The 23,165-nt window shown below is 32.2% G+C and overlaps 1 pseudogene; it reads left to right on the top strand.

Annotated features, from left to right (window-relative positions):
• The first annotated feature begins 2,301 nt into the window (after positions 1-2,301).
• LOC110643783 (probable LRR receptor-like serine/threonine-protein kinase At1g06840) lies at positions 2,302-21,333 on the top strand (annotated as a pseudogene).
• The last annotated feature ends 1,832 nt before the right edge of the window (positions 21,334-23,165 follow it).

Genomic DNA, 23,165 nt, shown 5'->3' with positions numbered 1-23,165 from the left:
TTGCTTTTTAACGTTACTTTAACAATATTATTGATTTTTGCGATGGAAGGAAAATTATTCCTCCTCTGTAGACTTGTAAAATTGAATTTATTTATATATTATTATTATTATTATTTATATATTTTAATCAATTATATATAAATTTTAATATAAATTTATGATGTAAGATTTAATATAGTTAATTTTATATAAGATGATATTTTGTTTTTACGCGTGGGTGGCAGTTTCGTTAATAAGAAGGAAAGTAGGGCTATATATGGTAGAGGAAAAAGAGAAGGTAAGATTTCCAAAAAAGCAGCGGTAGCAGAGTGACTGTGAGGAAGGCGTGGACTGAAAAGACAGTTGTGGCACGGAACTCAATAAAGCTTCAATTATTAGGGCCGACTGCGCACATTTCGTTTCCTTTTTTTCCCATTTTTATTTTTCTTCTCTGTGTGTATATATATATATATATATATTCCTTGCTGCTTTCTTGGTTTTGTTGACTGATTAAATCCTTTTTTTTTTTACATTATTAAATTCCGGTTATCTCCTCGTATCTCCCTGCATATTCCTGTCATCGTCCTCTTCGCCAGATGGTTTGGGACACTCACGCGAGGCTTTGTTCCTGGCTGAAAATGAAATAGCAAGCGCTGCCTTGGTTCGCTGTTCACGGGAGGTTTTATAACATAATTTTTGCTATGAAGAAAAAATATGCTATTTTACTTTTTAATTTATGCTCCAATAAATTTAAAATCAAGTAAAATAAATTTTTATAAAATTGAACACGTTCACTTATAATATAATGTGTAGTTTTAATTCAATTCAAGACTTTTAAAATTCTGAATCGAATCAAATCAAAAAATTTTATTAAATTGATAAAAAAATTAAAATATCATTCATTTTTAATATTATCGTTCATCTTTAATATTTTTATCTTTTTTTTTTTTACTTTTCATTTCAATATAAAATTTCATTCACATTTTTATGTTATTTAATTTTTATCTCTTAATACTTTTTTTTAGTCCTTATAATTTTATGAAAATTTTATTTTTTTATCATTTATTTTTTACTCCCAAATATTGACTTCTAGTTCTGCCCTTGTTGGGACGGATAGTCCAATGAAAAAATTGAAAGGAAATAAGGTAACTCTGGCGAAGTTCCCATCCTCTGTTCCCTTGCAACAATCAACATAATCCATAAGTCCATGCCCCTTATCCTTTGTCACACTCAGCAACTTGATAAATGGGAAAATTCTTACTTACTAGAGGGGGTTTAAATGATGACCTTTAGTAGATATAATCTGAGAAGAATCCAATGGAGACTGAAAATTATATGACCAATATATAGCAATCAATTAATATTTAAATCGATTGATGAACCAACCAAATTTGAGATGTGTTGTCATTTTCCAATTCCTTTTTTTAATTTTCCAATTTCTTAATTGGATTGGTGTTTGATTTATTTCTGCATTACAGAGAGCTCACAAATTTCTATTGCAAAAATTACACAGCCTCTTGTTTCAAAAGCTTTACCTATCTTGAGTAAGAGTAAGATAATTTTTTTATATCTCTGGGGCTTTTTTCTAAAAGATTTTTAATCGCTAACTTGATAGTAAATGTATCTAGCAATAAGAGAAAGCTGATTAAAATAGCTTTTATTAATATATTAATTATTTATTAGTCACTTATAAATATTTTAACTAAATTTTTAATAGTTAAAGATAAGGTAAAATAATAGAATGTAAAGTAAAGTAAAGGTTTTTAAAGTTTCACAGAGGAAAATATAATAAATAGAAATTTAATAACCTTATATTGTTTTTATAAAAGATATGAAAAGAAAAAATTAAATATAATATTATCAAAATATTGTTATTATATAAAGAGATATATTTTAATATTTAAATAATACTAAGTACAAAAGTTTTAAATTTTATTTTATTAATAATAATATGAATAATAAGAAAATTGTTACTTATCAAAACCTACAAAACCCATCAAGGGTTTGGACATTTTGAAAGTCTTAAAATAAAAAGTAAAAAAAACCATTAACCTTCTTAAAAAAAAAAATTATCTCCCAGCAAATATCTAAATGGAATGATGAACCAACCAAACTTGAAATGAATGCCATTTCCCAATTCTTTTTCTGATTTTTCAATTTCCCATTAAGACTTCGATTTTTGATCTCTAAATTCCGTTTCAGAAATTCTAAAGCCTCACATTTCAATAACTTTATCCTGTCTTGACTATAGCAAGACCTTTTCTGAAATATCTCTTTCTGGATTTAATATTTAATGGTGCTTGTCCAGAGCTCCAGAGTTTATGGGATTTTGGTAATACTCTGTTTGGCAACCTGGGTATCTCCCCAAATCTCATTCCAATACCTTAATAGAATGTTGTCTCTAATTCCTATGTCCGAAAACTTTAGATACTTATTGGCTGATTTGGTTTTTTACAAGGCACTGAAAGATGTTGTGATTTTGTGGCACTGTTTTCTTGTGTCATATTGTTACTTGCTTCTCCTTGCACATGCACAAACTTCCAGTACTGATCCCTCAGAAAGTTTTTTTTTTCTCCACTAGTTTTTACTTTTGATTTTTTGTTCCCCCATTCTACAGTTAATCATACAGTGTAGGTCCTGTTAATACACACTATTATTCCTCCCAGCATTTAAAATCTCTGTAAAATGAACTGAAAATATTTAAAGATAATGGTAGTTTCCCTTGCTATTTGGAAGCTTGGCAAATGCTCTCATGTTCTCAAATTTTGACATTTTGCAGTCGATGCATTGAGAGCAGCGAGGAACAGTTTGATTGATCCTTATAACAATCTCCGGAACTGGGATAAGGGAGATCCATGTACATCAAATTGGACAGGAGTTTTGTGTTATGATACTGTGAGTACTGATGGATACTGGCATGTTCAGGAGCTGTAAGTTCTTTTCAAGCCTTTTTTGCCCTCTGGGCTTATATGCTCATTCCCTTTGATATTTGCTAAATAAAGTCATCTCAAACTCTCAGTATTTTACTTCACTTCACGTAGTGCATGGAGTATTTTTTATGTGGACGTGTCTGCTGCTTTGGCTTTGCTTCAGTTGCCTGCATCACATTTAATGCTCTAATGCAATGCATTTTTGGGCTAATTCTTTAATTATTACAGAATCTAGATTCCTTACCCTTTTTGTTAATTTCGATGCAGTCGGCTACTAAACATGAATCTTTCGGGAAATTTAGCTCCTCAGCTTGGCCAACTCTCTCAACTGGAAATATTGTGAGTCAACAAAATTTAGTAACCTAATTTATGGTTAAACTTGCATTGTTTATGCAAACTTCTCTCGATAATTCTTTGAATCATTCTAATGCCATTTTGTTCTTTCTTTTGTAAGGGATTTTATGTGGAATGAATTGAATGGCAACATACCCAAGGAAATAGGAAATATTTCACCTTTGAAACCACTGTAAGTTGGGTTCATGTTCATTCACTTTGTGAGATGGCTTCTATGGAAGGAAAACTCCTCCTCTTCCTGTTCCTCTCTTTTCTTATTCCTTCTACTTCTTCTTCCTCTGTGTTTATTCTTAGGAAGGAAACAATAACTCAATCTGTAATTAATTTTCTTAAAGTGTCCATGTGATGAAAAGTCCTGTGTTTTGGAGATCAATTGATTGTTGCAGGTTAACAAATTTTTTGTACTCAATGAAGAGGGCGTGTCACATAATTCTATCTGAATAGAAACCATCAAATTAACTCAAAGATCTTACAAGCAAATAACATCCATAAACGAATTTTCAACAATAAACTACTTCCTATTGCTTTTAGCTTACATTATGCATTGTGTATGTAGGCTTTTGAATGGAAACAAATTATCAGGTTCCTTGCCTGATGAACTTGGCTACTTATCACATTTAGATAGACTCCAATTGGATGAGAATGAAATTTCAGGTCCAATACCAAAGTCACATTCTAACTTGAGCAAAGTGAAACACCTGTAAGTGGATGTTCAACTGAATACTGAAATTTACCAAAGAGTTTAGATTTTCGGCATATATTATATGCTTACATGTGAATTTTGCAGCCACTTTAACAACTCCATAAGTGGTCAAATTCCATCTAAGCTATCCAACTTATCTGATCTTCGTCACTTGTGAGTTCATATTACATTTTCACTTTAATTCTCTCGATAATTGTTCTATAATGAATGTTGTTGACTGGTAATTGACGATAAATAAATCGGATGCAGGCTTTTGGATAATAATAACTGATGTCCCAAAATATGTCCAAGAGGGAGGTGAATTGGACTTTAAAAACAATTTTTGGTTCTTGCTCAAAACCTTTGAAAATTGCAGCTAGGTTCAACTAAATTAACTAATGTGAAAAATGAACAATATAGCTCTATTGACAAGTTGACTCAAGGTTAAGCTGTATGCAATCAGTATACTGATATAACAGACTATATAAGCATTCAGTAAATATATCGATGAATCAATACGCTTTTAACACAAAGAACCGTGAGCAAAGATACCAAATATTCCAACTGACAGCAAATCAAACAACATGTAGATTAAATCAGGTATCAGCAGTTTTACCAGTAAAAGCAGATTTAGCAGTACACTAATTTTCTCAGTTAGCAGCAAGATCAACAGCATATAATATCAATTTTCAAATTAGCAAAAGCATATCAATCATAAAGCTAAATTGCATAAATGTAAAGAGCAAGGGTTGAGAAAATGAACACTTGAATTTTTATAGTGGTTCGGCTTTAACTAGCCTACATCCACTCTCTCAAAGATCCCACTTTGAGTCTTCACTCCACTATTCTTCTCTTTTCAAGGCAAGAGACAAAGCCCTTTACAAATCTTCTCAACAAAGCTTTTACAAGTAGCTTCACACTTCTACCAAGTGTTATCCCAAACACTTATCACAACCAAGCTTCAATAGGTGCTTGAATGACCTCTCACAAATGATAATAATGTGTTTAAAAACTCACTCTCACTCAATTACAACAGAAACTATAAAGAAGAGTTGAGTAAATAAGCCAATGATGAGCAATAAATCACTTTGAGCACTTTGAATGAAAGCTTTAAAGATTTTGAACAGTAGAGGGACTTTCATTAAGTGCAAAATGGCCAAAGGAAGGTGTATTTATAGCTTTGGAACGTTTTTTACCGTTACAGAACTCATTTGAACGTTACAGATACGAATTTCAAGAAAATAGCCGTTATTTTGTCGTTTTCTGCGATGTTGTGCAGAGTTGAAACAGTTAGCGTACTTGAGAAAGTAGCAAACCAGTTAGCATACCAGGAAAACTTTTTCTGCATAACTTTCAAAACTATAAAACTTTACACCAAATTATAGTTAAACATTTTTTAGGCCAATAATCATGATGTTTCAAAGAAAAAAAATCATTTGAGGGATTGAAAATAAGGATCATTGACTTTTACTCAATTCTTTTCACAAGTAATCCTAAGAAATAAAACTAACTCTAATACTATATGTACCTTCAATTCTGATTTTCAATGTAGCCTTGGAAGGTAACCTTTTCTTCTTTTATCTCTTTTGCTTCGTCTTGTGTTATCCTTAAAATGTCATCCTTTCTTCATAAGCACGAATCCATCATGAAATCCTTTTGTCATTTTTCTTTGAAATACACAACACTTAAAATAATGTTAGTTTGATTCTAGTTGAGTTTTGGTATCATCAAAATCTATGCTCCTTTGAGCTTGTGGAGTCAACAATCTCCCCCTTTTTGATGATGACAAAACTCAATTGAATCACCATGTAAATATTGATAAGTGTGAGTATGTGTATGAATGTATATGAGAGAATAACTCCCCCTATGTATGTGCTTATATCAACAATTAATCACAAATAACTCCCCCTTAATACTTTCAATAAAACATCCATAAGCATTTTCTTAAGGAGTCAAGTGTGACTAAAGATATTAACTAAATATGCACAATATACACACTAATCACAAACTGTATATCATTCACAAGCAATATCAACAATATGCACACCATAAAGTTATATCAACAATATACTATTCACAAACTATATCAACCATGAGTAGTCACAAACTATATCAACCACAAGTAATATCAAACTATATTACTCATTCATTACTTTTCTCCCCCTTTTTGTCAGCATCAAAAGAATATAGGAGAAATCATGCATGTCAAAAATCAGTCGAAATGCAGTGAGTAAACAGTCAAAACAGTAACTGATATAGCAAACTAATTAAAAGTTCAGAAAAACCAAAAGTAGCAGACTAAGTAGCAAACTAACAGACAGACTGTTAGACAAAATTCAATTAAAATTCAGTTCATCCTTTCAGCCTGGAACTTCTCCTGATTGGTTTTGGAGCACCCATTTTCAGCTTTTTGGGCTTGACAGGTTTGTCACTCAAGGTTTGAAGAATTGCAGCAGCCAATTCAGTTCCGGGTGTCAAAGGAACAATAGGCCCAGCTGCTAACTCAGTAGTACCAGACTCAGCTGCAGACTTTTTGCCAGTTTTAGTCTTTTTGCCAGAGGGTTTACCAGTTTCCTCTTTCTGTTTGCGTCTTTGTTCTTGTTGAGCTGTTTTGCCCTTTCCTTTTGCAGGAGCAGCAGGAGCAGGTGTCTCAGGTTCTGCCTCAGACTCTGAGTCACTCATATCTTTCCCACTACCTTCTTTGCTGCCTCCATTACCATTCTTATCATTAGATTCATCTTCATCTTTTTCTGCTTCAGCTTCTTCCTCTTCTTCCTTTTCTTCCTCTTTCTCTTCTTCTTCAGTTTCTTTCTCTTCTTCTTCTTCTGTTTCTTCTTCTTCCTCTGTTTCTTTCACTTCCTCCTTTTCTTTTTCTTTCTCGGTTTGAGGAACAGAACCAGTAGCAGCCTTACTGGTTTCTCCAGCCTCAGTGGTTGAAATACCCAAATGGACTTTGATTTTAAACAATTCTTCCACAATCTTGTACATCAACATCAAAGTTCCATCAACTTTAGAGTCAAGAGCATTCATAAGAACAGTTTGAAAACTTCTAAATTTTTGTAGCTCTCCAAGTTCCATTTCAACAAATTCTCTCAAGTTATTTACTTCCTCCAAAATACCTTAAACATTGAAAGTACCACTTGCACTATCTTTGGAGCTAGCACCTTGCTCAAATCTAAGCTTTCTACCATCATCATCTTTTTGCAAACTAGTGATTGGGATCATATTGGTCCTAAGTTTCTCAGTTTCCAAAGGTATCCCAAAATCTCTAAACAGACCATTTAGAAGATGGGCATATGGTAGCTTATAGGGTGGCTTCCATTTCATGATTTGCTTCAGCATAAAATAGGCAAGATTAAACTCAATTTGGTTCACTATATGCCAAATTATGCAGAGGTCAAGGGTACTCAAATAGTTGGGACTGCCGGTTCTAGGATTCAACACATAAATAATAAAACTATGAAGAATTTTAATGTGTTGATGAGCATGAGTAATGCTAGTTTTATCTTTCACTTCCCCTTTAAACACTTCACCCTCAAAATCCCTTTTGTTAAACCCACCAACAGCAAAAACATCTTTGTGGGAGCAGATTTTGTTTCCACTGTTTGGAATTCCTAGGGCTTTAGCTAATCTAGCTACTGTCACTTCATAAATTGTCCCTTTCATTTTCACCTTAAAAGACTCATCTTTGTCAGAATCATCAACCCTCAAATTTTTATAGAATTCTTGCACTAAATCCACATACACTCCTTCAGTGTCAGAACACAGTTTATCCCATTTTTGATACTCAAACAAAGATTGCAAAGGAACGGAAACTTCAACAAAAGCAGGCCAGTGAATATACCTTGGCTCATGAATAGCCCTCTCCATATGCACAACTGGAGCTTTTGAAATCTTTTTCTTTTTGGTTCCCTTTTCTTGGACTGGCTCGCTTGTTCTTTTCTTGGTTGTTTCTTTTGGTTTACCAATTACCAGAGGAACATCTTTTTGTGGAGGAGGTGACGCAGGGATACTTGCGTCAGTTGAGTTTGATGATGAGTATGTGGTGATTTTGGCTTTCCCTTTTCCTTTGTCTCGTGCCATAACCAATCTCAGAAACAAATTAGGCCGAAATGACAGAGAGAACTGAGATTATAAATTCAGTGATGTGAGCAGCCAATATATATAATCAATTTAAGCATATCAACATCCATTTATCACAACAGAGCGCAATGACAAAAAAAATTAGAACAGACAGCAAGAAAAAAAAAATATTCGGGTTCTTACGAATCCATGGCAGTCGATTTATTATAATATACCACATTTCACGAAATGTTAATGCCCAAAAAAAAATAAACAACTGAGCGCTAAAACAGAACAAACAGGCGAGAGCAAATCAAGCAGAATAATAAAAAAAATATCAGCATATTGCGAAAGCAAATAAAACAAGCATAGACAAAATGTAAAACATGATTCCATTAAGTTTTAGATTTTATACCTGAAATATACTGAAACAGAGTGTGCGAATCGACAAAGAAAAATAACCAACAGCAAATGATTTCTTTCGGCAGATTCAGTGAGATAAAGGAAACGAAAAATTTCGGGGATTTTCTTTCTGTAAATAATCGATTTAATCGATTCACTGCCAAAGGGTTTCGGAAGTATTTGAGAACGATGAAGGGAGACGATGGCTTGGAATGGTGCGACCGAAATAGGTTTGCAAGTGGAGAGAGAAATGCAGCCGTTCGGGTTCTGAGATACGAAACGACGGAAAGAGGAGTTTTGAATTTTAAAAACTGAAAAGACACAACTGTAGGTTTTTGCAGGGAATAGGTAGCGTGTAGCAGAGGAGAGACGGTGAGAAGACTGATGGTTCAGAAGAAAAATTGAATCCCGCGCAAATCAAAGTGTTAAAAAGTCCATTTTGCCCTTAAATACATAATGATGCAATACTTTAAGTAGAGGGGTATTTAAGTCATATGGGCTTTAAACATGCAGAATAGGCGCTCGAGAAAAATAATTTTAGAGTTTTAGAGCAATCAGACCTGACTTCCAGTTTGCCAACGAAAAAGTAGGAGCAGTGGTAAAGCGTTTAGCAAACAAGAAAATTAGCAAACGGATTAGTATGCCACTGAGAGCAAATTCTGCAGATTACTGTTCATATCTGATATAACCCAGAATTTTTCAAATTGCACTAAAAATATCAGAATGCATTTTCAACACTGCAAATCAACATATATCACTTCATTTTCATATGGAAACATGAGAATACATCAAAACTTAATCAAAAGCATCAATCATACCAAGTTCTCTTCTTATTTTGCAAAAAATTTCCTCACTAAGTGGCTTTGTGAAAATGTCCAAAATTTGTTTTCGAAGGACAAATTCGATTTGAATATCAACATTTTGAACATGATCCCTAATAAAATGATGTCTAATTTCAATATGCTTGCTTCTAGAGTGTTGAACAGGATTTTTTGATAGGTTTATAGCACTAGTATTGTCACATCTTATGGGAATGTGATCAAATTTAATTTCAAAGTCTTCAAGCTGTTGTTTCATCCACAAAATCTGTGCAACACAACTTCTAGCTGCAATATATTCAGCTTCTGCAGTAGAAAGTGCAACAGAGGTTTGCTTTTTACTGTGCCATGAAACTAATGCATGACCTAGAAATTGACAAGTTCCAGAAGTGCTTTTTCTATCAAATCTACTACCAGCAAAATCTGAATCACTATAACCAATAAGATCAAATGATTCACATTTTGGATACCACAAGCCAATATTGTGAGTGCCAATAAGGTATTTAAAAATTCTCTTAACTGCTACAAAATGAGATTCTTTTGGACATGACTGAAATCTTACACATAAACATACACTAAAATGAATATCTGGTTTAGATGCTGTCAAGTAAAGTAAAGAACCAATCATACCTCTATAAAATTTGTTATCTACCTCTTTACCTTTTTCATCTTTCTCCAATTTAATTGTTGAGCCCATGGGAGTTCCAATACTCTTCATATCCTCCATTTTGAACTTCTTTAGCATATCCTTTATATACTTGGACTGATTTATAAAAATTCCATCTTTCATTTGCTTAATTTGCAATCCAAGGAAGAAAGTAAGTTCACCCATCATACTCATTTCAAATTCACTTTTCATCATGTTGGAAAATTTCTTACAAAGAGAATGGTTATTAGCACCAAAAATAATATCATCTACATAAATTTGCACAATAAGCATGTCTTTTCCAATTTTCTTAATGAAAAGAGTAGTATCCACTTTTCCTCTTTTAAAATCATTTTGAAGCAAGAATTTACTAAGTCTCTCATACCATGCTCTAGGAGCTTGCTTTAAACCATAGAGAGCTTTAGTAAGCTTGTAAACATGATTTGGAAAGTGAGGGTCTTCAAAACCAGGAGGTTGAGCTACATAAACTTCTTCATCAATGTATCCATTTAAAAATGCACTTTTAACATCCATTTGATAAAGCATGAAATTCTTAAAGCATGCAAATGCACACAACATTCTAATAGCTTCAATTCTAGCAACCGGAGCAAAGGTTTCATCAAAATCAATACCTTCCTCTTGGTTGTATCCTTGAGCTACTAGTCTAGCTTTATTTCTAACTACATGTCCTTTTTCATCCATCTTATTCCTAAATACCCATTTAGTTCCAATAACAGTGTGCTTTTTAGGTTTAGGAACAAGTTTCCAAACTTTGTTTCTTTCAAACTGATTTGATTCCTCTTGCATAGCAAAAAGCCAATTTTCATCATTTTGAGCATCATCATATGTTTTGGGTTCAAATTGAGAAACAAAAGCAACATTACCAAAGTATCTTCTAAGTTGAGCTCTTGTCATCATTCTTTGTGATGGACTATCAAGAATGTCATCTTTGGAATGATTTCTATGGTACCTCCATTCTTGTGGAATATCTTGATGTTGAGGTTCCTCAATTTGTAGTTCTTCCACATTTGGTTGGGAGTCATCTTGAATTTCAATATTTGTGGAGCAAGGGAGTTCTTCTTCTTTATCATTTTGATCATCCTCCACTTGTTCTTTTGATTTAAGCTCATCATTATTCGACTTCTTTGAATTCAGAATCTGCTCAATTTCATCATCACAAGAATCTTTCCTTTGCAAGGAAGTGTTAGCATCATCAAAAAGTATATGCATTGATTCTTCCATGGTCAATGTTTTTCTATTGAAGATCCTATATGCTTTGCTATTTGTTGAATACCCTAGAAATATTCATTCACAAGATTTAGCATCAAATTTCTTGAGATTGCTGTCTTTGTTATTCAAAATGTAACATTTGCAACCAAAGACATGAAAATATGCAATATTGGGTTTTCTTCCTTTCCAAAGTTCATAAGGAGTTTTCTTTAAAATAGCTCTAATGGAAACTCTGTTTAAAATGTAGCATCTTTGTATTCTGACACGCTTGAAATATTTTGGTAAACTGTTTTCATTCAGCATTGTTCTTGCCATTTCTTGCAAAGATCTATTTTTCCTTTCAACAACTCCATTTTGTTGTGGAGTTCTAGGAGCTGAAAATGTATGATAAATACCATTTTGAGAGCAGAAATTTTCAAACAAATTATTTTCAAATTCTTTTCCATGATCACTCCTCAAAGATGTAATGCAATATCCTTTTTCATTTTGAGTTCTTTTGCAAAAAGCTTCAAATATATCAAAGGTTTCATCTTTATAAGCAAGAAAGAAAGTCCATGTGAATCTTGAAAAATCATCAACAATTACAAATGCATATGCCTTGCCTCCTAGACTTCTAGGTGTGATTGGGCCAAAAAGATCAAGATGCAACAATTCCAATGGTCTAGACGTAGTTACAACATTTTTTTATTTAAAAGATGATTTTGTATGCTTACCAAGTGCACAAACTTTGCATTGAAATTCTTTTTCAAATCTTAGCTTTGGAAGTCCTCTAACAAGGTTCTTTCTAGAAAGTTTAGCAAGTGTACTCATGCTAGCATGTCCTAATTTTCTATGCCATAACCATGCACTATCATCTGAAGTCATAAAGCATGTTTCACAATTTTCTTCAAGACTTGTTAAATCAAGTAAGTAAATATTATCTATTCTAGCACCAGCAAACATAATATTATTTCCATGAATCTCACAATGTGAAGAAGTAAAAATGACTTTAAAACCATTATCACATAGTTGACTAACACTTAAAAGATTATACTTTAATCCTTGAACTAATGCAACATTCTCAATGCAAGGATTTTTACCGATAGTTCCACATCCAACAATTTTAGCTTTACTTTTATCACCAAATTTCACATAACCTTCTTCTTTCAAGGTAAGAGAGGAAAACATGCCTTTATTTCCTGTCATGTGCCTAGAGCAGCCACTATCAATGTATCAATGTTCTGTTTCCAGCATACTCCTTAGCGGACACGAAATCGCTTAATCGTTCTTAGGTACCCAAGCAACTTTGGGTCCTTGGATGTTAGTAACATTAGGTAGGGTTCCTTTGGGCACCCATACTTTCTTTGCCTTAAAGGTTCCTTTCCTAATAGGACAAGCATTAATCATATGACCATTGTGATTGCAATAAAAGCATGTAATACTAGGTTGAGAAAAGGATGTAGCTTTAACAAAAAATTATTTGTATTTTCCATACTTCATAAATCCATCATATCCAATTCCAGATTTTTCATTTGTAAATCTTTGATTCCCAAGAAGTATATCAAGTGTTTCTTTTCCTTTTGTAAATTTAGATAAATCTCTTGTCAAAGATTCAACTTTTTCTTCAAGAATTCTGTTTTTCTCAAGAAGTTGTTCACACACTTCTTTTGATCTTTGAAGCTCATCATTAACTTCCTTAAATAATTTCATTTGAGATTTATAAAATTCATTTTCCTTTGAAACCATACTCAATGAAATATTTTCTGATTTTAAAGCACAATTTTCATGAACCAGAATTTTGCATTTCTTTTTAAAAGTTCTATATTTATCATATGTCTTCACAAATGCAAGTTCTAATTCATCAACATTAGAAGGTTCAAGATTTACCTCATTTTCACTATCTTCGATGTGTGAGCTTTCACCTTTTTCTTCAATTGCCATCATACAAGTGTTTGCAGCCTCTTTGTCACTTGTTTCATCATTTGATGAAGAGTCACTATCACTCCATGTTGCCGCCATTGCCTTTTTGCTTTTGTCCTTTCTAAACTTGTTTTTCTTCTTCAATGTAGGACACTTTGGCTTAATGTGGCCTGGTTTGTTACACTCATAACAAACTATTTCACTTGAATGATTTGGAGTCTTTGGAGCATATTTCTTTGTGAACTTCTTGTATTTGCTTCCACCTTTTCTAAATGCTCTTTTGAATCTTTTGACTATCATAGTCATATCTTCATCATCATCACTTGAAGCACTTGAATCATCACTTGAACCAGTTTTAAGAGCAACATTTTTCTTTTTCTCATCTACTTTTTCGGATATGAAAGCTATGCCTTTCTTTTTCTTTTGATCACCTTCATTCTCATCTTTCTTATAAATCATCTCATGTGCAATGAGAGAACCAATTAACTCATCATAGGTGTATTTTCTGAAATCCTTGGTGTCTTGAATAACAGTAGTATTTGCTTCCCACGTCTTTGGAAGAGACCTCAGAATTTTCTTTACAAGTTCTTGTTCTTCAAATCTCTTTCCAAGAGCTTTAAGTAGATTTACAAGGTCTGTAAATCTGGTACTCATCTCAGCAATAGTTTCACCATATTTCATCTCAAATAATTCATAATCACGGATGAGGAGGTTTGCCTTTGACTCTTTTACCACATCAGTTCCTTCATATGTGACTTCTAGTTTGTCCCATATCTCTTTTGCAGTTTGACATCCTGAAACACGATTATACTCATTAATATCAAGAGCACAATGAAGAATATTAATAGCCTTGGCATTTGTAGAAATTTTCTTCCAATCATTATCATCAAATTCAACTTCAGCTTTAGGAATTTGTACAGTTCCTTCACTGGTTTTATAAGGAATATAAGGACCATCTTTAACTATTCTCTAAGCATCAATGTCAACAGATTGTATAAAGTTTCTCATTCTAGTTTTCCAAAAGGAGTAATTTGTGCCATTAAAAAGTGGTGGTCTAGTGATGGAATAACCTTCAGCTAAGGGGGCAGGTATACCAGCAGAATTTCTAGATGAACTAGCCATGTGTGTGGATCACTCTAAGGGGTTTAATCCTCAAGCAAGAGAGACAAGCTCTGATACCAAATTGATGTCCCAAAATATGTCCAAGAGGGGGGGTGAATTGGACTTTAAAAATAATTTTCGGTTCTTGCTCAAAACCTTTGAAAATTGCAGCTAGGTTCAACTAAATTAACTAATGTGAAAAATGAACAATATAGCTCTATTGACAAGTTGACTCAAGGTTAAGCTGTATGCAATCAGTATACTGATATAACAGACTATATAAGCATTCAGTAAATATATCAGTAATCTGAATACGTTTTTAACACAGCAACCAGAGCAGTATACCAAATATTCCAACTGACAGCAAATCAAACAACATGCAGATTAAATCAGGTATCAGCAGTTTTACCAGTAAAAGCAGATTTAGCAGTACACTAATTTTCTCAGTTAGCAGCAAGATCAACAGCATATAATATCAATTTTCAAATCAGCAAAAGCATATCAATCATAAAGCTAAATTGCATAAATTTAAAGAGCAAGGGTTAAGAAAATGAACACTTGAATTTTTATAGTGGTTCGGCTTTAACTAGCCTACATCCACTCTCTCAAAGATCCCACTTTGAGTCTTCACTCCACTATTCTTCTCTTTTCAAGGCAAGAGACAAAGCCCTTTACAAATCTTCTCAACAAAGCTTTTACAAGTAGCTTCACACTTCTACCAAGTGTTATCCCAAACACTTATCACAACCAAGCTTCAATAGGTGCTTGAATGACCTCTCACAAATGATAATAATGTGTTTAAAAACTCACTCTCACTCAATTACAACAGAAACTATAAAGAAGAGTTGAGTAAATAAGCCAATGATGAGCAATAAATCACTTTGAGCACTTTGAATGAAAGCTTTAAAGATTTTGAACAGTAGAGGGACTTTCATTAAGTGCAAAATGGCCAAAGGAAGGTGTATTTATAGCTTTGGAACGTTTTTTACCGTTGCAGAACTCATTTGAACGTTACAGATACGAATTTCAAGAAAATAGCCGTTATTTTATCGTTTTCTGCGATGTTGTGCAGAGTTGAAACAGTTAGCGTACTTGAGAAAATAGCAAACCAGTTAGCATACTAAAATAAGTAGCAAACCAGTTAGCATACCAGGAAAACTTTTTCTGCATAACTTTCAAAACTATAAAACTTTACACCAAATTATAGTTAAACATTTTTTAGGCCAATAATCATGATGTTTCAAAGAAAAAAAATCATTTGAGGGATTGAAAATAAGGATCATTGACTTTTACTCCTCAATTCTTTTCACAAGTAATCCTAAGAAATAAAACTAACTCTAATACTATATGTACCTTCAATTCTGATTTTCAATGTAGCCTTGGAAGGTAACCTTTTCTTCTTTTATCTCTTTTGCTTCGTCTTGTGTTATCCTTAGAATGTCATCATTTCTTCATAAGCACGAATCCATCATGAAATCCTTTTGTCCTTTTTCTTTGAAATACACAACACTTAAAACAATGTTAGTTTGATTCTAGTTGAGTTTTGGTATCATCAAAATCTATGCTCCTTTGAGCTTGTGGGGTCAACAATAACTTATCCGGGAATCTTCCTCCAGGGCTCTCAAAGTTGCCGCAGTTGCGTGTACCATATGTCCTCCTATCATGATATCTAGATTGTTATATCTCAATAACACTATAATATAAGGTCATTTCTCTTATGGGATGATCTTGGTTTTTGATGTATGCACTCTTTATCAGAGTCTTTTTGTTATTGACAGTATTCATCCTAGTAAGAACTTGGTAAAGCATTAAGTAACATGCTTCAATAGGAAGATGCGTGATATGTTTTTACTAAAATGAAATATTTTTTACCATCACCCTCTTTTTCTCCCTGCAGTCAACTTGACAACAATAACTTCAATGGATGTGAAATTCCAGCTACTTATGGAAATATTTCCAAATTAGCAAAATTGTAAGTGTTGCTACACATTGAAACAATGTCTATTTCAGTTGTTATGTCACATTACATTTGGAGGAGAAATGCCCTGAGGACTCAATGTATCAAGTCTTTGACAGGAATACTAATTGTGTGTGTCAATGTAGTAATGGATGCCTAACTGCTGATGCTTTTTTTTTCTCTTGTTTTTTCCCTCTTGGACAAGTTAGAAGTCTTAGAAATTGCAGCTTGCATGGAGCTGTTCCTCATTTTAGCAGCATTCCAAACCTATACCATTTGTAAGTCATATCTAGTATTGATATTGTAACAGAAGTGCTCTCAGTTTGTTCATGGTGTTATATATGATTTGTTTGTCTAACTTGTTATTGGGTTCATGACAAAGGGATTTGAGCCGGAATTACCTTACTGGAGACATACCATCAAAATTTCCTGTTAATATGACAACTATGTAAGCAAATTGCAAATTCAGACCTTTCAATTGTTCTTTTGAAAAAGTTATCAATACTTTCAATTTGAATTATATATATCCATAATGATTTTTGATGTTCTTGACTGTCTTATATTTAAGTAGTTATGTTTAAGAAATTTGCTCCTATTGGTTGCAGCGATTTGTCAGACAACCGTCTTAATGGAACTATACCAGGAAGTCTCTCTAATCTTCCGGTTCTTCAGAGACTGTGAGATTCTATCCACCTACTATAATTTCGTATTCTTTCTGAATTTTTATGTTATGGAATTTTAATCTGTATTCTAAACATTTTTCATTACAGGTCAGTTGAAAATAATTTGTTTACTGGTTCTGTCCCAACTAACATCTGGCAGAAATGTCCTTCAACGCAAGTGCTAGACTTACAATGTATGAACTAAGAAAATGCAGTGAAATTAGCTTACAAAACTTTCAGCATGAATTTCATTCATATATCAGAACTGCTTACAAAACTTTCAGCATGAATTTCATTCATATATCAGAACTCAGTGGAATTTCGGAAACTTGCTAATTTCTCTCTTCCGTGTGCACAAAAAATGCAGTGATCTCAGGAACAATTCACTCTCAGAAATTGTAGGGAAACTAAACCCGCCGCATAATGTCACCCTGAGGTATTTTTTCCTTACAATAATCAATTCTACAATTATGTGGATTTGGATCTTATACTTGCTGTTACCAAAGTGGACAATAACTTTGCCATGTGAATTTGGCTTTATTCATGCCAATAAATTTCTTATTACTGAAGCAGCTTTTGTTTAGGTTGGGAGGTAATCCTGTCTGCATTAATGCCAACTTACCAAACAATTTCTGTGGATCTGAAGCTGAAGGAGGTAGAACTTCTGAAAGTTCAAACTATACGGTGACATGTCAAATTCAAGAATGTCCGGTAGATGATTTCTTTGAACCTGTCCCAGCATCCCCTGTGCCATGCTATTGCGCCGCCCCGCTGAGAATCGTATATCGGCATAAGAGTCCTAGTTTCTCTTTTTTTCTTCCATATATTTATCCATTTGAAAAATACTTAACTTGTGATCTTAAATTGGACCTCTATCAGTTATATATTGATTCATTTGTTTGGGAAGAAGGTCGTCTAAGGATGTATTTGAAGCTTTTTCCCGCATGGAATGAGTCACATGCACACATATTTAATCAAACTGAGGTTCAGCGGATAAAAGGCAAGTTCACATCATGGAATTTTTTTGGCTCTGAGCTTTTTGGACCTTATGAGCTTCTCAACTTCACTCTATTGGGACCTTATTCAGAAAATACGTACTTGAAACTGCTATTTCATTTTCTGGTTGAAGTGAATTTCTGTATTCTTAATCAAACTAATACTGAATTCAAAACTATGTTCCACAATGTCTATTAAACATTGGTATTTGAGATCATAGCATGATATCAGACTGTTGAACATTATTGCTTTAGTACCATAGACAACATTTATCTTCCTATGATAGTTTTCTTGGCAAAATAAACATGTCAAACACCTGAGAACTTTTAGTTACAATTGAATTTCCAGTTTCAACTGGGTAGTGAGAACCTTTTAGCTATGTCACACCAAAAAAAGGAAGAAAAAAACAGATGTTTATGTGTTTTCACCCCCCATAAGCTATGGGTGGGTAAGGTGAAAAATGTTGATCGCATGTTCTCAGTTCTTTTACGTCTGACACATTAACAATTAATAACTATAAAATCTGTGATTTATTTGCATCCCCAACTGCACTCCCTCTTGGAATTTACACAATCTGTTCTAAGTTAAAATATTAGCATATCTAATAAGCACATCTATAAGACTCATACATAGACAGAAGGCTAGGCAGTGCCCTGGTAACATTTCTTCTCTGGGCATCGCAAAATGCCTTTCGTTGGATTACAACAGTTTGTCTTTTATTAATCAAATTTGCTTTTCAAATGACTATCAATATGTGTATCTTTTTCGCTCACAGTGAGTTTTGACACCCAAAGGAAAAGAATCAGTGAAGGAGTTTGGGTAGCCATTATATTAAGTGCTATTGCCAGCACTGTTGTAGCATCCACAATAGTCACACTTCTGATTGCGAGAATGTATTATATACTATCGGAATTCGTCAAGGAAACGATTGTGTAAGTCCTGTACTGCTTCTAATGAGAACTAGTTTCTATTAATGGTTTCATGTCTGACTATCATTGAAGAAAGTATATGACATTATTGTTTCATTTGCAGCATCAAAGACATCAATGAAAATTGATGGGGTGAAATTCTTCACTTTTAGAGAAATGGCAATGGCTACTAATAACTTTAGCAGCTTAGCTCAAGTTGGTCAAGGAGGCTATGGAAAGGTTTATAGAGGCATTTTATCTGACAACAAAATTGTGGCCATAAAGCGTGCTGAACAAGGCTCCTTACAAGGACAAAAAGAATTTTTGACCGAGATTACATTGTTGTCCAGGCTACATCACAGAAACCTAGTTTCATTGGTTGGATACTGTGATGAAGAAGGAGTGAAGGTAATTTTTGCAGTTGTGAACTCTTAGGTGTCATTTAATCTTCTTTGCTTGCAGTTGGTTTCTTTGATGGCCTTCTAGTTAAATCCAGTAAGAAGGCTATTGAAAATTGTGAGGTTCTTTTCCATGATAGGGATTTGGTGGTCATGGATTGTTTGAAATTCTCTTCCAAGGGTAGGCCTCTTATGCCTGCTTGTCAATGCATTGTTAATTGTGAACAATCAGCCACATTGAGACTGGGACATGATTCTGCCCTCTCAAATGAAATAACGGCGAAGATTCCTGGCCTGCTACTTTTATTTGGTAACTGAAGTAATGCTGCTATAATAGTTTAGGTCCTTACCGTCTAATTCATTAAGTAATACTTTCAGCCTTTCAGGCATTTAGAATTTTTAACAAGGAGAAGACATCCTCTATCACTCTCTCTCTCTCTCTAAACTACAAAAACCAGTGTCAATTGTCCAAGTCTCAACTCTCATCAGTCAGGGGATAATTTGAATAGGGATGGTGCATTTTCAAACGGATTACGGAGAACATAGGAAAATTTTCGTGTACTTCTTTTTTGAGTAACTCTTCAGTCTTCACTATTAAACCACATTTATTGATTTCCAATTCTACAGAGACTTGATTTAGATAACGTTTGCCATCTTGTGTTCTTTGTTCATGACAGATTCTGGTGTACGAGTTCATGCCCAACGGCACCTTCGGCACTGGCATTCGGGTATTAAATTCTGTAAAATTTATGGTTCTTTATCTTCTCTAAGGCTTTACGCTTTTTCCGAGAAATTTATATATATATATATATATATATATATATGGCTTCTCAAATCATAAATTCAAATGCTAAATATGTAACAGATTCAGACTTAAGCATGCCATGAGTTTTATCTGCTACAAGTGACTTAACTAATAGATACAAGTTGCATGTCACTACCACCCATTCTTTTTAAAATATCATATGTTTTCAATCTGTAAATCCTGTATCCTCTATTGAGAACTATGTACTATGTTAGAGTCCAAGTCTAATTGGAATTAGGAAGTTTAATTAATTTAGGAAGTATAATTAGTTTAGAAAATTTAGTAGAATTTAAATTATGAAGTTTAATAATTAGAATCCTAGAAGGACTAAATTTTAGTTGCCTATATATATGAATAGTTGGTTGGTCAATATATGGAATGGAATGCATTGCAAAGTGCCCACAAAGTGGAGAGGTATATTGAATTTCGTGAGTTTTGTTTGAGTGATTTTGAGGTTGAGAAAAATAATTAGTGGTAGAGTAGGCTTACGCTGAACCACGTTCTTTCTTTATTGTGGGTGTGATTTTTCACAACATGGACAAATTACACGAATGCCTGGATACTAACATTTGATGTTTGCTGTGTTATGCAGCTAATGCTAAAGAAAAACTGAGCTTTGGGATGAGGTTAAACATACCATTGGGTTCAGCTAGAGGCATTCTTTACCTCCATACTGAAGCAAACCCTCCAGTATTTCACCGGGATATCAAGGCCAGCAACATACTTCTGGACTCTAGGCTTACTGCTAAAGTTGCTGACTTTGGACTCTCACGTCTCGCTTCTGTCCCAAATGATGAAGGGAATTTGCCTAATCATGTATCCACAGTTGTGGAGGGAACTCCGGTATGTTTGACTCTGTTGCATGCTTAGGAACTTGGAGAACTGATTGAGGATGCATAATTGCTCTAGCGACAGTGCAACCTAATATTTATAAATAGCCATTTTTGTGGGGAGTTGGTAAAAATGTTACAATTCTGAGAGCGGGAATTTTTGACGCATGATGTTTCTCTAGGTTTTTTTCCTCTTTTTGTTTTTTGAATAAGTGAATTCATTTCAACAAAATAAACTAGTAAAAATTTCAACTTTGTCCACTGCCTTTTCTTGATAAACATTCTTCGTTCTCCCTATGCCCATGGGATCCATACTTGATTGCAGGATGCATGAAATTTTTAGAAAAAGTCCACCGTGTAATTTCCTGTCCCAATACTTCAGATTGGTTATGGAAGGTGTATGTCCCTAAAATCTCGATCATCATAGCATGGTTAATGCCAGTGAATTTGATTTCAAGCTGAGTCATCTATGAAAGTAAATGAACTTCTAATTGGTGTCCCTTCTAATTGTTTTGGATTTAATTATTATACCAGTACTAGATACTATATAGGATTGATCACCTTCGTCATTTTATACATTGACTCTCGTTGTTTGATTGTACATTCAGGGATACATTGATCCAGAATATTTTCTGACCCGTACATTGACAGACAAGAGTGATGTCATGTGCTAAAATATGATATTCTCAGCATTTTTCATGTTTGTTAAAACAAAACTTTTCTTAGATCTCTTATGTAAGTAATGATATTTTATATATTAATATTAATATAAAATTACGTTTTGATATTAATATATTAAATTAATATTATAGTATATACTAATTAATAAATATCAAATTTATATTATGTAACTAATAAATTTTTTTATAAATTAATTGTAGTATATTAATTTGTATAGTAAAAATATGTCTTTTTAATACTTAATCAATTTTTTAATTGACAATATTTTTTTTTAAATTAACTATTAAAAAATATTGATTATAAAATTATACTATATAGAATAGGTTTAGAATTAACTTTTATGTGTTTAATAAAAAGTTAAAAAAAAATAAAAGTTAAATATTACTTTTATGAGTTTTAATATTTAAAAAGGGTAATTATTAATTTAGGGACTTCAAATTTAATATTTAACTTTTTAAAAAGACATAAAATTAATGACATAAAAAATTAACCTAATTTATTTAAATATCCAAATAATATTAACAAAATATTAAAAATTAATAATTACTTCTTATTAATCTTATAATAGATATCATAGCTCATAGGTTTTGAAAAAATATAAAACATAATTTTTGTTTGTTGAGAACTATCAAGTGTATATATATATATATATATATATATATATATATATATATATATATATATATATATATATATATATATAAAGGATATCTTTTGTATAAAATTTGGCAAAAAAATTTATTTTCTATTTTGTTGGACGGGTCATTGAGGTTATTTTTTGTATACATAATATAATCAATTATATAATGTAATTAAGTTGTAATGTAAAATGACAAAGTAAAGTAGTGACGGGAATAATAGTCTGACGGTAGTAGTAAAAGTGATAATAGTTAAATGGTTATAGCGGTGATCAAATAATAGTGTCAGTGATAACAAGGTAATGATGGTGAAGATAATGATGATAATAATAATAGTAAAGATGGTTATGATAATATTGAAAATAAATAAAAAAATAAAATAAATAATTATATTTATATTTATTTTTATATATAATGATAATTATGTTATTTTAAATATAATTAATTATATTATATAATTATTATTTTATTATATTAAATTTTTTTTATTATCAAAAAACATAATTAAATATACAAATCACTGTTATATTACAATTTTGTCACTTCATACTAAACACAATCGTTTTAATAAGGTTTTTACAATTTCTAATTTTTAGAGATAATTCAGACCCACTATACTATAGATAAATTTCTAATTTTTTCCATTAAACTGACTGAGTCAGTCTGGGTTTGACAATAATGAATTTCATTTCGTGTCAAGGGGCGTGGTGACTTCAACATAAAGTAATTAAAATTCATATTTTGACGAACATGAATTTTATGATTATTTTATTTAAAATAAAGTGAGATTATTTTGTTAAAAATTTATTTTAACATAAAGTAATGTTTTATTTTTTAATAAAATAATCATTTCATGAAAAATATATTCAATTAAATTAAAATTTGTAATACTTAAAAATATAAACATGTGTAAATATAATTTTTTTTTTAAAACTAATATAATAAACTTTACCTTAAACTAATAACAATGGATGGTGTTATATTTTTATATTATTAAATTTAAATAATTTAAATATTTTCATTAATTTAAAATATAAGATTTTATTATATATATAATAAAAAATTATATATTTATTTAATGAAATGTCCTTTTTTATTGATTTAGTGAATTTTTTTAACTAATTATTTTTTAAAAATCATTTTATGATTTTTTTGTAAAAATTATATTTTTCTTAAATAAAATAATT

Source organism: Hevea brasiliensis, chromosome 3 (genome assembly GCF_030052815.1).
Source record: "Hevea brasiliensis isolate MT/VB/25A 57/8 chromosome 3, ASM3005281v1, whole genome shotgun sequence".
Classification (NCBI taxonomy): Eukaryota; Viridiplantae; Streptophyta; class Magnoliopsida; order Malpighiales; family Euphorbiaceae; genus Hevea; species Hevea brasiliensis.
This window is presented reverse-complemented; position numbering and strand designations above follow the sequence as displayed.